This window comes from Giraffa tippelskirchi, chromosome 5 (assembly GCF_054371585.1).
Source record: "Giraffa tippelskirchi isolate mGirTip1 chromosome 5, T2T-mGirTip1v1.2.pri, whole genome shotgun sequence".
NCBI lineage: Eukaryota > Metazoa > Chordata > Mammalia > Artiodactyla > Giraffidae > Giraffa > Giraffa tippelskirchi.
Genome location: NC_137279.1, coordinates 36,006,367 through 36,019,282, shown reverse-complemented (window position 1 = coordinate 36,019,282; position 12,916 = coordinate 36,006,367). Strand labels below are relative to the sequence as shown.

Sequence of the window (12,916 nt, the reverse complement as noted above, 5' to 3'; positions counted from 1 at the left end):
GGGGAAGAGGTACAAAAAGGTTTCTTTGTGTTTTTGGCCACGCCATACAGTTTGTAGGGATCTTAGTTTCCCCACCAGGGATTGAATCTGGACACCTTTGGTGAAAGTGCTGAGTCCTAATGACTGGAACACCAAGGAATTCCCAGGAGAAGTTTTCTTAAAGGGCAGTGTGACCTGCTGGGATGACAAATGGGGACTCATGAGACCTATAATATAATGTCACCAATTCTTCCCTCTTAGATGCACCCCTCCAATATACACATGTGTGCACACACATATACTCACCAGGAGGGCACACATTAGGCCCTGAGCTTTAGCTCCTGCTCACTACACACTGCCATTACCATGCAGATAACTAAGAGTGCCCAGAGGAAGGTGAGCTCATAAGAAAATAATGTACGTCTAAGGAGCAAAACAGCTAAAACATAAATCAGAAACCATAAACAGAACCACTCATATCAGAGGAAGCAGAATTAATGGACTAAAACACAACAAAAATTTCCAATAAGCATAATAAATATCTTCAAAGAGATAGGCTATTTGGTAGTAATTAATGAAGTAAGTGCTTCCCAGGTGGCTCAGTGGTAAGGTATCTGTCTGCCAATGCAGAAGATGCAAGAGATGCGGGTTCGATCCCTGGAAAAGGAAATGGCAACTCACTCAAGTATTTTTGTCCAGAGAATTCCACCGACAGAAGAGCTTGGCAGGCTACAGTCCAAAGAGGTTGCAAAGAGTCAGACATGACTGAGTGACTGAGCACACACGCAATAAAATAAGCAGTTTTTAAAAACTAATTGGAGATAGAGGCTACAACAGGAAAATGCATACAAAGAAGGATTTAGTGAGTAGGAAGACCAAACTGTGAAATTCCGCTAGAAGACACCAAGAAGGGACTAAGAGAGAAAACGTTACAAAAATATGTGTATACATTTACAGAGAAAGAGAGCAATGGCATCATGGATGATAATGCTGAAGCACTGTTTCATACAGCATAGTGACTTTGAAAATTGGCATCCCAAATCCAGAGAAAAATTCAGGAGGGTGTTACCAAAACTAGAAAAAGGTATTACAAGAAAAGAAAAATTCACAATCCAATATAAATATTAGATATAAAGAAATGTAAAAACTCTTAACAAAATGTTAGCAAATTGTGTCAAACAACAAATAAAAAGAAAAATACATGATGTTCTTAGTGAGATTGTTCCCAGAACAGCAAGTTTCAACATTAAAAAATTAATCAGTGTAATTCATATTAACAACCTAAAATAAAAAACTACATTAACATCTCAATGGATGCAGAAAATGCATTTGACAAAAATCCAGGATCCAAAATCTAACATCAAATGGGTCCTGAAACTTATTCAGCTAAGTTATTTGTAACAGCTAAGTTATTTGTAATAGTTCCAAACTGGAACTACAAGTGTCTATCAACAGGAAAATGGATAAAAAATGTTTTGGTATATTTATACAGTGAAATATATATACCAATGAAAATGAATGAATCATGGGTAATGCAGTAATACTGACTATACTTATTCTTATGATGAAATATCAAGAAAAGTCAGACATAAATATATTCAATTTATAAATACATTAATATAAAATTATATAATCTATATTATATAAACTAATATAAAATTAATTATATTAAATTAGTTTAAATATAATTAAATAATTAATATAAAAGACAGATAAAATTAAATTCTAGTGTGTACAGATGCATACCTAGGTGATGAAACCAGAAAGAAAAGTAAGGAAGTGATTGTCTTAGAAATTGAGATAATGTTTACCTTTGGGTGGGGGTTAGGAGTGTTGAGTTTTTTTAGAGTATTCATCTCTAAAAAAATAATTATTTATTTGGCTGCACTGGGTTTTAGCTGTGGCACACAGAATCTTCTATCTTCATTGCAGTGTGTGGAATCTTTTTTTTTTTTCAGTTGTGGCATGTGGGATCTAGATCACCGACCAGAAACTGAACGAAAGGCCCAGTGCATTGGGGGCATGGAGGCTTAGCCACTGGACCACCAGAGAAGTCCCAGGAGTGTTGTTATGAGGAACCAGCACTAAACAGGTTTTTGGAACACTAGGAATGTTCTGTTTCTTTGCCTCGGTGGTAGTTACACCGTATAAACTTTATAATAATTAAGTTGTACATCTATGTTTTATGAATTTTTCTGAATAGGTTTAATATTTCATAATGAAAAGGTAGAGAGAAAAACAAGGAAAAAGAAAGACATACTAGGCAAATCTATAAACCAAAACAACACCATAGAAACAATTCTAATATTAGATAAGATTTTTCCCTGGTGGCTCAGATGGTAAAGAGTCTGCCCACAATGCAGGAGACTCGGGTTCAGTCCCTGGGTTGGGAAGATCCACTGGAGAAGGCAACCCACTCCAGTATTCTTGCCGGAAAATCCCATGGACAGAGGAGACAGGTAGGCTACAGTCCATGGGGTTGCAAAGAGTTGGCCACGACTGAGCGACTAACACCCACACAAGATATAAATTAATATGAAAAATTTCCTAAGAGGGGTAGATAGACACAGAGGAGAAAACAGTCAGGGCCGGCAAGTTCTCAGGGATGCCTCAAGCCAGCCACAGCCCACCCCATCTCCACAACTCACCCCTGGAGAGAGTGGGAAAAGGGGAGGAGAAAGGCCTATTCCTTCCCACAGTCACCACATCCGGCTCAACTTTCTTCTCAAAAATGTCCATGGGGCCTCCCTGGTGGTGCAGTGGATAAGAGCCTGCCTGCCAGTGCAGGGGGTGTGGGTTCAGTCCCTGGTCTGGGAAGATTCCACATGCCACGGGGCATCTAAGCCCGTGCTTCATGACTATTGAAGCCTGTGTGCCTAGAGTCTGTGATCTGCAACAAGAGAAGTCAACGCAAGGAGAAGCTCAAGCATCACGACAGAGAGGCCCCCACTCACTGAAACTACAGAAAGAGAAACAATGAAGACCCAGTGCAGCCAAAAACAAATAAATATATAACAACCAAAAACTCCACCTCTGACTTCTTAAAAAAAAAAAAGGGTCCACACACACACACACACACAAACTTCCTAAGAGACAAAAAGATGGCAAAAAGAAAGATAATCAAGATAATATAAAAATGATTTTATCTCCCTTACACCATAACCTCAAAAGATATAAAACAATTACTAATAAAACCACAGAGAGAAATAAAATCTCTACTCAACAATGGGAATAGAGATTTTATCAAATGTTTCAGGAATAAACAGAGTCCCCAGAAACCAGACAAAAAAGTTAGCCAAGATAGAGAAAATTTAAATAACATAATTAACAAAGTAGATGTAATAAATACATATGGGCTTTCCTGGTGGTGCAGTGGTAAAGAATCTGCCTGCCAATGCAGGAGCCACAGGAGATGTGCGTTCAGATTACTGGACTGGGAAGATCCCCTGGAGAAGGAAATGATGTCAGCCCACTCCAGTATTCTTACCTGGGAAATCCCAAGGACAGTGGAGCCTGGCTGGCTATAGTCCGTGGGGTGGCAAAGAGTCAGACACGACTGAGCAACTGAGCACACACACAATAAGTACACACAGAATTTCACACCTGCAATTTTTCTTTCTCAGAGAAAACACACTGAGATACACAGAACAGTTACAAAATAATCATACATAAGGCCTCAGAGAAGCCTTCATAGATTTCCAAGAATCAACATCATTCTGACAATTGTTCTCAGAGCACAATACGATAAAATGAGAAATAAATTTTAAATTGATTTAAATGTCACTATAGATGCATGTCTAGAAGTTTTAAAAGTACTACTAAGTAACACTTGAAAGTAAAAGCATAAAGGGATCATAAAAGACAGAAATGAATAACAGTGTAAACACTACATGTCCAAGTTGGTGGAAAACAGTTAAAGCAGTATTGTAGGGCTTCCCTGATGGCTCAGTGGTAAAGATCTGCCTGTCAGTGTAGGAGACACAGGTTGTATCCACTGTCCAGGAGGATCCCACTTGCCGTGGGGCAACTAAGATTATGGGCCACAGCTATTCAGTCTGTACTCTAGAGCCTTCGAGCCGCAACTACTGAGGCCATGTGCTACAACTACTGAAGCCCGAGCACCTTGGGACCTGTGCTCAGCAACAAGAGAAGCCACAGCAATGAGAAGCCCACACATTGCAACTAGAGAAAAGCCACGGCAGCAGCGAAGACCCAGAACAGCCAATAAATAAATAAATAAACTTATTTTAAAAGAAAACAGCACTGCAGAAAAATTTATAACTTTAAAATACATTTACCAGAAAATAAAACAGAAAATATATGTGTTCAACTCAAGAGGCTAGAAAATGAACAAGTGTAAACCCAAAGTACAGAGAGGGAATAAAAAGTTAAGAACAAAAGCACGATAAACAAAGTTAATCAGAAGTTAGTTATGGGGATGGTGGTCCCTCTCCGGGTCTCTGGGAAGAACAGTAACTGGAATAAAACAGGAAGGGTCTCAAGTCCTGGTGATGTTTTTTCTTGGTCAGACATTGACTGCATGGTTGGGTCCCTGAAGGGGCATGGAGCTGCTGACGTAGGAGAAGTGTACTTTTCTGTATGTACATAGTGCTTTGATAAGAAACACAAGAGCTGGTTCTTTGAAAAAAAATAATAAACTAGAGAATCATCTGATAAGAATAATAAAGAAAAAGCAAAGAGATGTAAATAAATACTATTCATAATGAAAAAGGGAAGTTAACTACAGACATAAACATAATAAAAAGGAATATTATGTTGAACTCATCTATAACTACGACTAAAGAAAGTGACAGGTTCCTTAGATGCCCCTGATACTCCTAACTGTATCCCACAATGAAAAAGTGCCAGGTTTAGATTATTTTAGGAAGGTCCCATAAAATTTTCAAAGTATATACGATCCCTAGCATCTAAGTTTGTTCCAGAAAACCAAAAAAAAAAAAAAAAAGGGAAAGATCAAATGTCATCTTCTCAGGAGTCTTGCCTATCCATCCTAAATAAAATTGGAACCCACCCACCTCCCTCTTCTCTATTTTACTTTTCTCTTTATCATCTACCACCATCCACTGCACTGTATGTTGTTTAGTTACTAAGTTTTGTCCGACTCTTTTGTGACCTTGTAGACTGTTAGCTTGCCTGTCTCCTGGGTCCATTGGATTTCCCAGGCAAGAATACTGGAGTCAGTTGCCATTTCCTTCTCCAGGGGATCTTCCCACCCCAGGGATCGAACCTGTGTCTCCTATATCGGCAGATTGATTCTTTTGCAACTGAGCCACTAGGGAATGTACTGTATATTTTACTTATTTATCATGTTTATTTTCTGTTTTCTCTCCCTAGAACATAAATTCCATGATGAAAAGATTTTTATTTTCCTGTATCTGGAACAGTATTTGTCACATAATGGTTCTCAGTGAATAGCTTTGAAATATTTACTCAGTGAATAAAATATCTTCAACTAATTTTCTGACGCCAATAAACTGTTTAATTCCAAAACTGGATGAGAATGAAAGTAGAAAAGCAAAACATAGGGTCATTTCATTTTTGCTAATTAGATCAAAAATTCTAAATAAAATATTAGGTAGCTGAAACTAATCTTGCAGGAATGCAAGAATGGTTTAAGATAAAAATATTTAATAGTGTAATTCTCAGCAATAGTAGTCTCCATGTGAAATCACAGGAGTTGAAAAAAAAGCCCTTGATAATTTTCAATATCTACTTAACAGAGATATTTTCTTTTTCTTTTTTTCATTTTTGGATGAGTAATACATAGGATCTTGGTTCCTGGACCAGGGATTGAACCCCTGCCCCCCTGCATTGGAAGCCTAGAGTCTTAACCACTGGACTTTCAGGGAAGTCCAGAAATTTTCTTAAAATAAAAAATAGAAGGAAACTGCACAATTTGATACAGATGATCTCCCCAAAACTTCCCTTAAAAAAATTACACACCTTAGTCTTCCCTGGTGGCTTAATGGTAAAGAACCCACCTGCCAATGTGGGGGACAGGGATTCGATTCCTGGTTTAGAAAGATCCTACATGCCACAGAGCAACTAAGCTCATGTGCCACAAATATTGAGCCCATGCTCTAGAGCCCAGGGGCCGCAACTGGAGAGTAGCTCCTGCTAGCTGCAACTAGAGAAAAGCCCATGCAGCAAGAAAGACCAGAGCAGCCAAAAATAAAATAAATACATAAAATTATTTTTAAAAAATCACACACACAAAATTTTTTATATGCTCTCCCATTTAATTCTGGAACAAAGATACCTAGTCTGGGAACTTCCCTGGTGGTCCAGTGGTTAAGAATCTGCCTTCCAATGTAGGAGATGTGGGTTTGATTCCTGGTCAGGGAACTAGAATCCCACACGCCAGAGGGCAACTAAGCACATTCACCGCAACTACTGAGCCCATGCACTCTGGAGCCCGTGAGCCAAAACTATAGAGCCTGTGCACCACAACTAAGACCTAATGCAGCCAAATAAATAAATGTATTTTTTTAAAAAGATGCCTAGTCTGACTTTTTCTGTTCTACAGGGTGCTGAAAGCTGTCGCCAATGTAATAAGAAAAGTGAGTTGTATAAAAATTGGAAAGGAAGAAGCAAAACTATCTTTATTTGCAGATGATATATGTATCTACATAGGAAACCCCATCACAATCCCACAATTAATAGAAATAAGATTGCTGGACAAAAGATATACTTCAGAAACTCATATCTCTACACCAATAATATCTAACTAGAAAGTATAGTAGAAAAGATATATTTTCCATTATAAAACTATATGAACACTAAAGTAATTAGGGGGAACTCCCTAGTGGTCCACTGGTTAGGAGTCTGAACTTCCAATGCCATGGAACCCAGGCTTAATCTCTGGTCAGGGAAAGAAGATCCTCAAGCTACACAGCATGGTCAAAAAAATGAAATAAAATAAAAAATTTGGCTAAAGTAATTAGGAAATAAACTTAACATGCACAAAACCATAACAGAAAAATTTAAATTTTTATGGTACATTAAAAACAAAATCAAATATATTTACTAAGCTCATAGATAAGACAATCAAACATTTTTAAAGTATAAGAATGATTCCCCAAATAATTTCTCTAGTCTGGACCTCTGCCATGATCTCTAGGCTCAATTATCCAGTTACTTATTTGACATAGCCACTTGGACGACTAAAGTCACCCTCAATTTAAAGCGAACAAAATGAAGCAAGTGAATTTCCCCATCCCCACATCCCTTTTCTTTCAGTCTTTCCCTGAGTAGCTCAGCTGGTAAAGGGTTCGCCTGCAATACAGGAGACCCTGGTTCACCTCCTGGGTTGGGAAGTTCCCCTGGAGAAGGGATAGACTACCCACTCCAATATTCTTGATCTTCCCTGGTGGCTCAGATGGTAAAGAATTCACCTGCAATGCAGGAGACCTGAGACCTGGGTTCAATCCTTGGATTGGGAAGATCCCCTGGAGGAGGGCATGGCAACCCACTCCAGTATTCTTGCCTGGAGAATCCCCATGGACAGCAGAGCCTGGTGGATTACAGTCCAGAGGGTCACAAAGAGTCAGACACAACTGAGTGACGAAGCACAGCTTGTAAGTAAATGGAAACTCCATCTCTCAAGTTGTTCAAGCCAAACATTTAGTGAAAGTGAAAGTCACTCAGTCATGTCCGACTCTTTGTGACCCCATGGACTATTCAGTCCATAGAATTCTCCAGGCCAGAATACTGGAGTGGGTAGCCTTTCCCCTTCTCCAGCAGATCTTCCCAACCCAGGGATCGAACCCAGGTCTCCCACATTGCAGGCGGATTCTTTACCAGCTGAGCAATACATTGGAATTTCTCCCATTGAGAGATGAGGTCTGTATTCCCTCCCCATGAACCCAGGCAGGTCTGTGAAGGCAGCAGAAGTGACAGCGTGTGACTTCTGAGACTGCTAGGTCATAAAAGACCAATTTTTTATCTGGTCCTCTTGGGGTGTTAGCTCTTAGAACCTGGAATGTGAAGATAAAAGTGCCAGAGAGGCCACGTGTAGGTATTCCAACAGTCCCAGCTGGGTCCCAGCCAACAGCCAGATGTGAATGAAAAGACTTTGCAATGACCCCAGGATCAGCCACTATGAATGCAATGGCCTAAGAGTGTCTGAGTGAGAACTGCTTTGTTGAGTCAGCACAGCCACAACCATGATAGATGATCATTAAATCATAGCCACTCTCTTCTCTTCTCTGTCATCCTATGTGCAGTTGAATTTGCTCCTTGCCATGTCTTCTCACATGACTTTCAGGATCAAGCGATTCTTGGCCAAGAAACAAAAACCGAATGGCCCCATTTCTTACTGGATTTGAATGAAAACTGGTAATAACATCAGGTACAACTCGAAGAGAAGGCAATGGAAAAGAACCAAGCTGGGTCTGTAAGGAGCCTCGCATATGAAGTAGTACAAGTGTATGTCGTGTCAAGGTCACTTGCATCTGACTGCATCACTTTGAGAACAGCACTACTATTTCAATGACTGGATGTGTTTTATTGGGAAAATAATTTTTCTCTTGGTGTCAGTGTTTCTGCACTAGTGCTTTGGCTTAGTAATAAATGTGTGAGAGTTTTGTTGGGAAAAAATTTACTATTTTAAGCCATTTAATCTGTTTATCACCAAGATTTAGGTCCTCAAAGTAGGTGAGATTGTACAGTGGAAGTGACAAATAGATTCAAGGGATTAGATCTGATCGAGTACCTGAAGAACTATGAACAGAGGTTCATAACACTGTACAGGAGGCGATGATTTCAATCATCTCCTAAAAAAAGAAATGCAAAAAAGGCAAAATGGTTCTCTGAGGAGGCCTTACAAATCGCTGAGAAAAGAAGAGAAGTGAAAGACAAAGGACAAAAGGAAAGATATATCCATCTGAATGCAGAGTTCCAAACAATAGCAAGGAGAGATAAAGCCTTCTTCAGTGATCAATGCAAAGAAACAGAGGAAAACAATAGAATGGGAAAAACTAGAGATCTCTTCAAGAAAATTAGAGATATCAAGGGAATATTTCATGCAAAGACGGTCACAATAAAGGACAGAAACGGTATGGACCTAACAGACACAGAAGATATTAAGAAGAGGTGGCGAGAATACACAAAACTATACAAAAGAGATCTTAATGACCCAGATAACCACGATGGTGTGATCACTCATCTACAGCCAGACATCCTGGAGTGCAAAGTCAAGTGGGCCTTAGGAAGCATCACTACAAAGCTAGTGGAGGTGATGGAATTCCAGCTGAGCTATTTCAAGTCCTAAAAGATGACGCTGTGAAAGTGCTGCACTCAATATGCCAGCAAATTCGGAAAACTTGGCAGTGGCCACAGACCTGGAAAAGATCAGTTTTCATTTCAATCCCAAAGGAAGGCAATGCCAAAGAATGTTTAAACTACCGCACGATTGTACTCATTTCACACGCTAGCAAAGTAATGCTCAAAATTCTCCAAGCGAGGCTTCAACAGCACATGAACCAAGAACTTCCAGATGTTCAAGTTGGATTTAGAAAAGGCAGAGGAACCAGAGATCAAATTGCCAACATCCACTGGATCATAGAAAAAGCAAGAAAATTCCAGAAAAACATCTACTTCTGCTTCATTGACTATGCTAAAGCCTTTGACTGTGTGAATCACAACAAATTGTGGAAAATGCTTTAAGAGATGGGAATAACAGGACACCTTACCTGCCTCCTGAGAAATCTGTAAGCAAGAAGCAACAGTTAGAACTGGACATGGAACAACAGACCGGTTCCAAACTGGGAAACGAGTACATCAAGGCCATTTATTGTCACACTGCTTATTTAACTTATATGCAGAGTATATCATGCAAAATGCTAGGCTGGATGAAGCATAAGCTGGAATCAAGACTGCAGGGAGAAATATCAATCAATTCAGATACACAGATGACACCAACCTTATGGCAGAAAGTGAAGAGGAACTAAAGAGCCTCTAGATGAAGGTGAAAGAGGAAAGTGAAAAAGCTGGCTTAAAACTCAACATTCAAAAAACAAAGATCATGGCATCTGATCACATCGCTTCATGGCAAATAAATGGGGAGACAATGGAAATAGTGAGAGACTTTATTTTCTTGGGCTCCAAAATCACTGCAGATGGTGACTGCAGCCATGAAATTAAAAGACACTTGCTACTTGGAAGAAAAGCTATGACAAACCTAGTGTATGTTAGTTGCTCAGTCATGTCCGACTCTTTGCGACCCTATGGACTGTAGGCTGCTAGGCTCCCTGTCCATGGACTTCTCCAGGCAAGAATACTGAAGTGGGTTGCTATTTCCTTCTCCAGAGGATCTTCCTGGCTCAGGGATCAAACCCTGGTCTCCTGCATCATAGGCTGATTCTTTACTAAGCCACTAGGGAAGCCGGACAAACCTAGAGAGCGTTTTAAAAAGCAGAGACATAATTTTGCTGACAAAGGTGCATCTAGTCAAAGCTATGGTTTTTCCAGTAGTCATGTATGGATGTGAGAGTTGGACCATAAAGGCTGAGCACTGAAGAATTGGTGCTTTTGAACTGTGGTGTTGGAGAAGACTCTTGAGAGTCCCTTGGACTGCAAGAAGATCAAACCAGTCAATTCTAAAGGAAATCAGTCCTGAATATTCATTGGAAGGACTGATGGTGAAGCTGAAGCTCCAATACTTTGGCCATCTGATATGAAGAGCCAACTCATTAGAAAAGATCCTGATGCTGGGAACGATTGAAGGCAGGAGGAAAAGGGGATGACAGAGGACAAGATGGTTGGGTGGCATCACCGACTCGATGGACATGCGTTTGAGCAAGCTCCGGGAGATGTTGAAGGACAGGGAAGCCTGGCATGCTGCAGTCCATGAGGTTGCAAAGATTCGGACACAACTGAGCAACTGAACAACAACAATAATTCCAAGAGCCTTTAAGACATGAGGTATCCTGTGTCAGCAGTACAGAAGAGAGGCTGGAGGCACAAATTTAGGGGGTCAACAGTGAGTGGCTAGTATTGAAAGCTGTGAGATTGAAGTTATTTAACCACTTAAAATGCAGGTTGAGGACTTCCCTGGTGGTGCAGTGGTTAAGACAACACATTTCCATTGCAGGGGGCACAGATTTGATCCCCAGTTGGGGAACTGAAGTCTTGGTTGCAGCCCCCAAAATAAATAAATTGATGAACTAAGTTGTGGACTTTTCTTAATTAAAATTTACATTCTTTTAAAAATAAAATGAGGGGTGAATCTAGAGTTGACCCCATGGCCAAAGCCCCTTCTGGAATGCTGTGCTGCTTCCCCATATCACCTTGGCCATTATGAACATGGACCATTCTGAAATACAACTGGCCCTCTGTATATTTTGGTTCCACATACAGATTCAACCAATCACGATTTGAAGAATCTAGAAAGTTCCAAGAGCAAAGTTTAAATTTGTACCATGCCATCAACTATTTAGGACTTCCCTGGTGGCTCAGATGGTAAAGAATCTGTCTGCAATGCATGAGACCCGGGTTTCATCTCTGGGTTGATAAGATCCCCTGGAGAAAGGAATGGCTACCCACTCCAGTATTCTTGCCTGGAGAATCCCAAGGACAGAGGAGCCTGCTGGGCTACAGTCCATGGGGTCCCAAAGAGTCGAACACAACTGAATGACTAACACTATCAACTATTTACATTGTATTTACAACTATTAACATTACATTAGATATTGTAAGTAATTTAGAGATGGTTTAAAGTACATGGGAAAATTATAAGCAAACACTACAACATTTTATATAAGGCACTTGAGCATGTGCAGACTGTGGTTATCTGTGGGGATCCTGAACCAAACCCTTAGAAATACTGATGGACCACTGTACTGCCACACAGAAGGAGTGGTGAAGGGATCAGACCCAGAAGCCCAGATGGCCTTGATTCATATGCCAGTTCCCTGTCCCTTTACACAACTGTTTGTGATTTAATGAGTTAATATATATGAGAGTGGCTTGTACACAGAACATGATCATAAAACGCCTATTATTTATCAACCAAGGGTGGATTCCTTCAGCCCAGTGCCAACCAAGGGTGGATTCCTTTAGCCCAACCCCAGCTGATCCAATCATCAAGTTCATACTATGGCTGTTTCCTTCAATGAAACATATACATCACTATATATAAAATGGATAGCCAGTGAGAGTTTGATGTATGATGCAGGGTACCCAAGGCCAGTGCTCTGTAACAACCTGGAGGGAGGTGGGAGGGGAGATAAGGATGGAGGGGACACATGTATACCTATGGCCAATTCATATTGATGTATGGCAAAAACCATCACAATACTGTAAAGGAATCATCCTCCAATTAAAATGAAAAAAACCCCCCAAACAAGCTTACCTATAGGGACTCCCCTTGTGGTTCGGTGGTTAAGAATTCACCTGCCGATGCAAGGGACACAGATTCAATCCCATCTGGGAAGATCCAATTTGCTGCAGAACAACTAAACCCCGTGCATCAAAGACTGAGCCCCCACGCTGCAATTACGGAAGCTTGCACACTCTAGAGCCTGTGCTCTGCAACAAGAGAAGCCACAGTAATGTGAAGCCCGCGAACCACAGCGAGAGTAGCTCTCACTCACTCACTCTCTACTACAGAAACTCTAGCCAGTGCAGTAATGACGACCCAGTACAGCCAAAAATCAATGACTAAATAGGGCCTATTTATCTCTCTTGAGCACTTCAGTAACAACACTGTGAAGTGTACTATTTTACCAAACCCAAAGGTTAAAAAATGTGAACAAAGTAATGTGCTTGGCTATTTTTTTCAAAAGATGTTCTATCAACTCCTCCTTTTAGAAACCCACACTAGTGAGTCACAAAAGGAGTAAGAAGTTATTTTAATCATCTTTTTCTTTAGGATCATGTCTCTTCTGCTCATCTGATTCTCAAGTCCTCCTTCCTA

At 40.3% G+C, this 12,916-nt stretch overlaps 1 pseudogene; it reads left to right on the top strand.

Annotated features, from left to right (window-relative positions):
• Positions 1-8,243: 8,243 nt before the first annotated feature.
• Positions 8,244-8,399, top strand: LOC145505145 (large ribosomal subunit protein eL39-like; annotated as a pseudogene).
• The last annotated feature ends 4,517 nt before the right edge of the window (positions 8,400-12,916 follow it).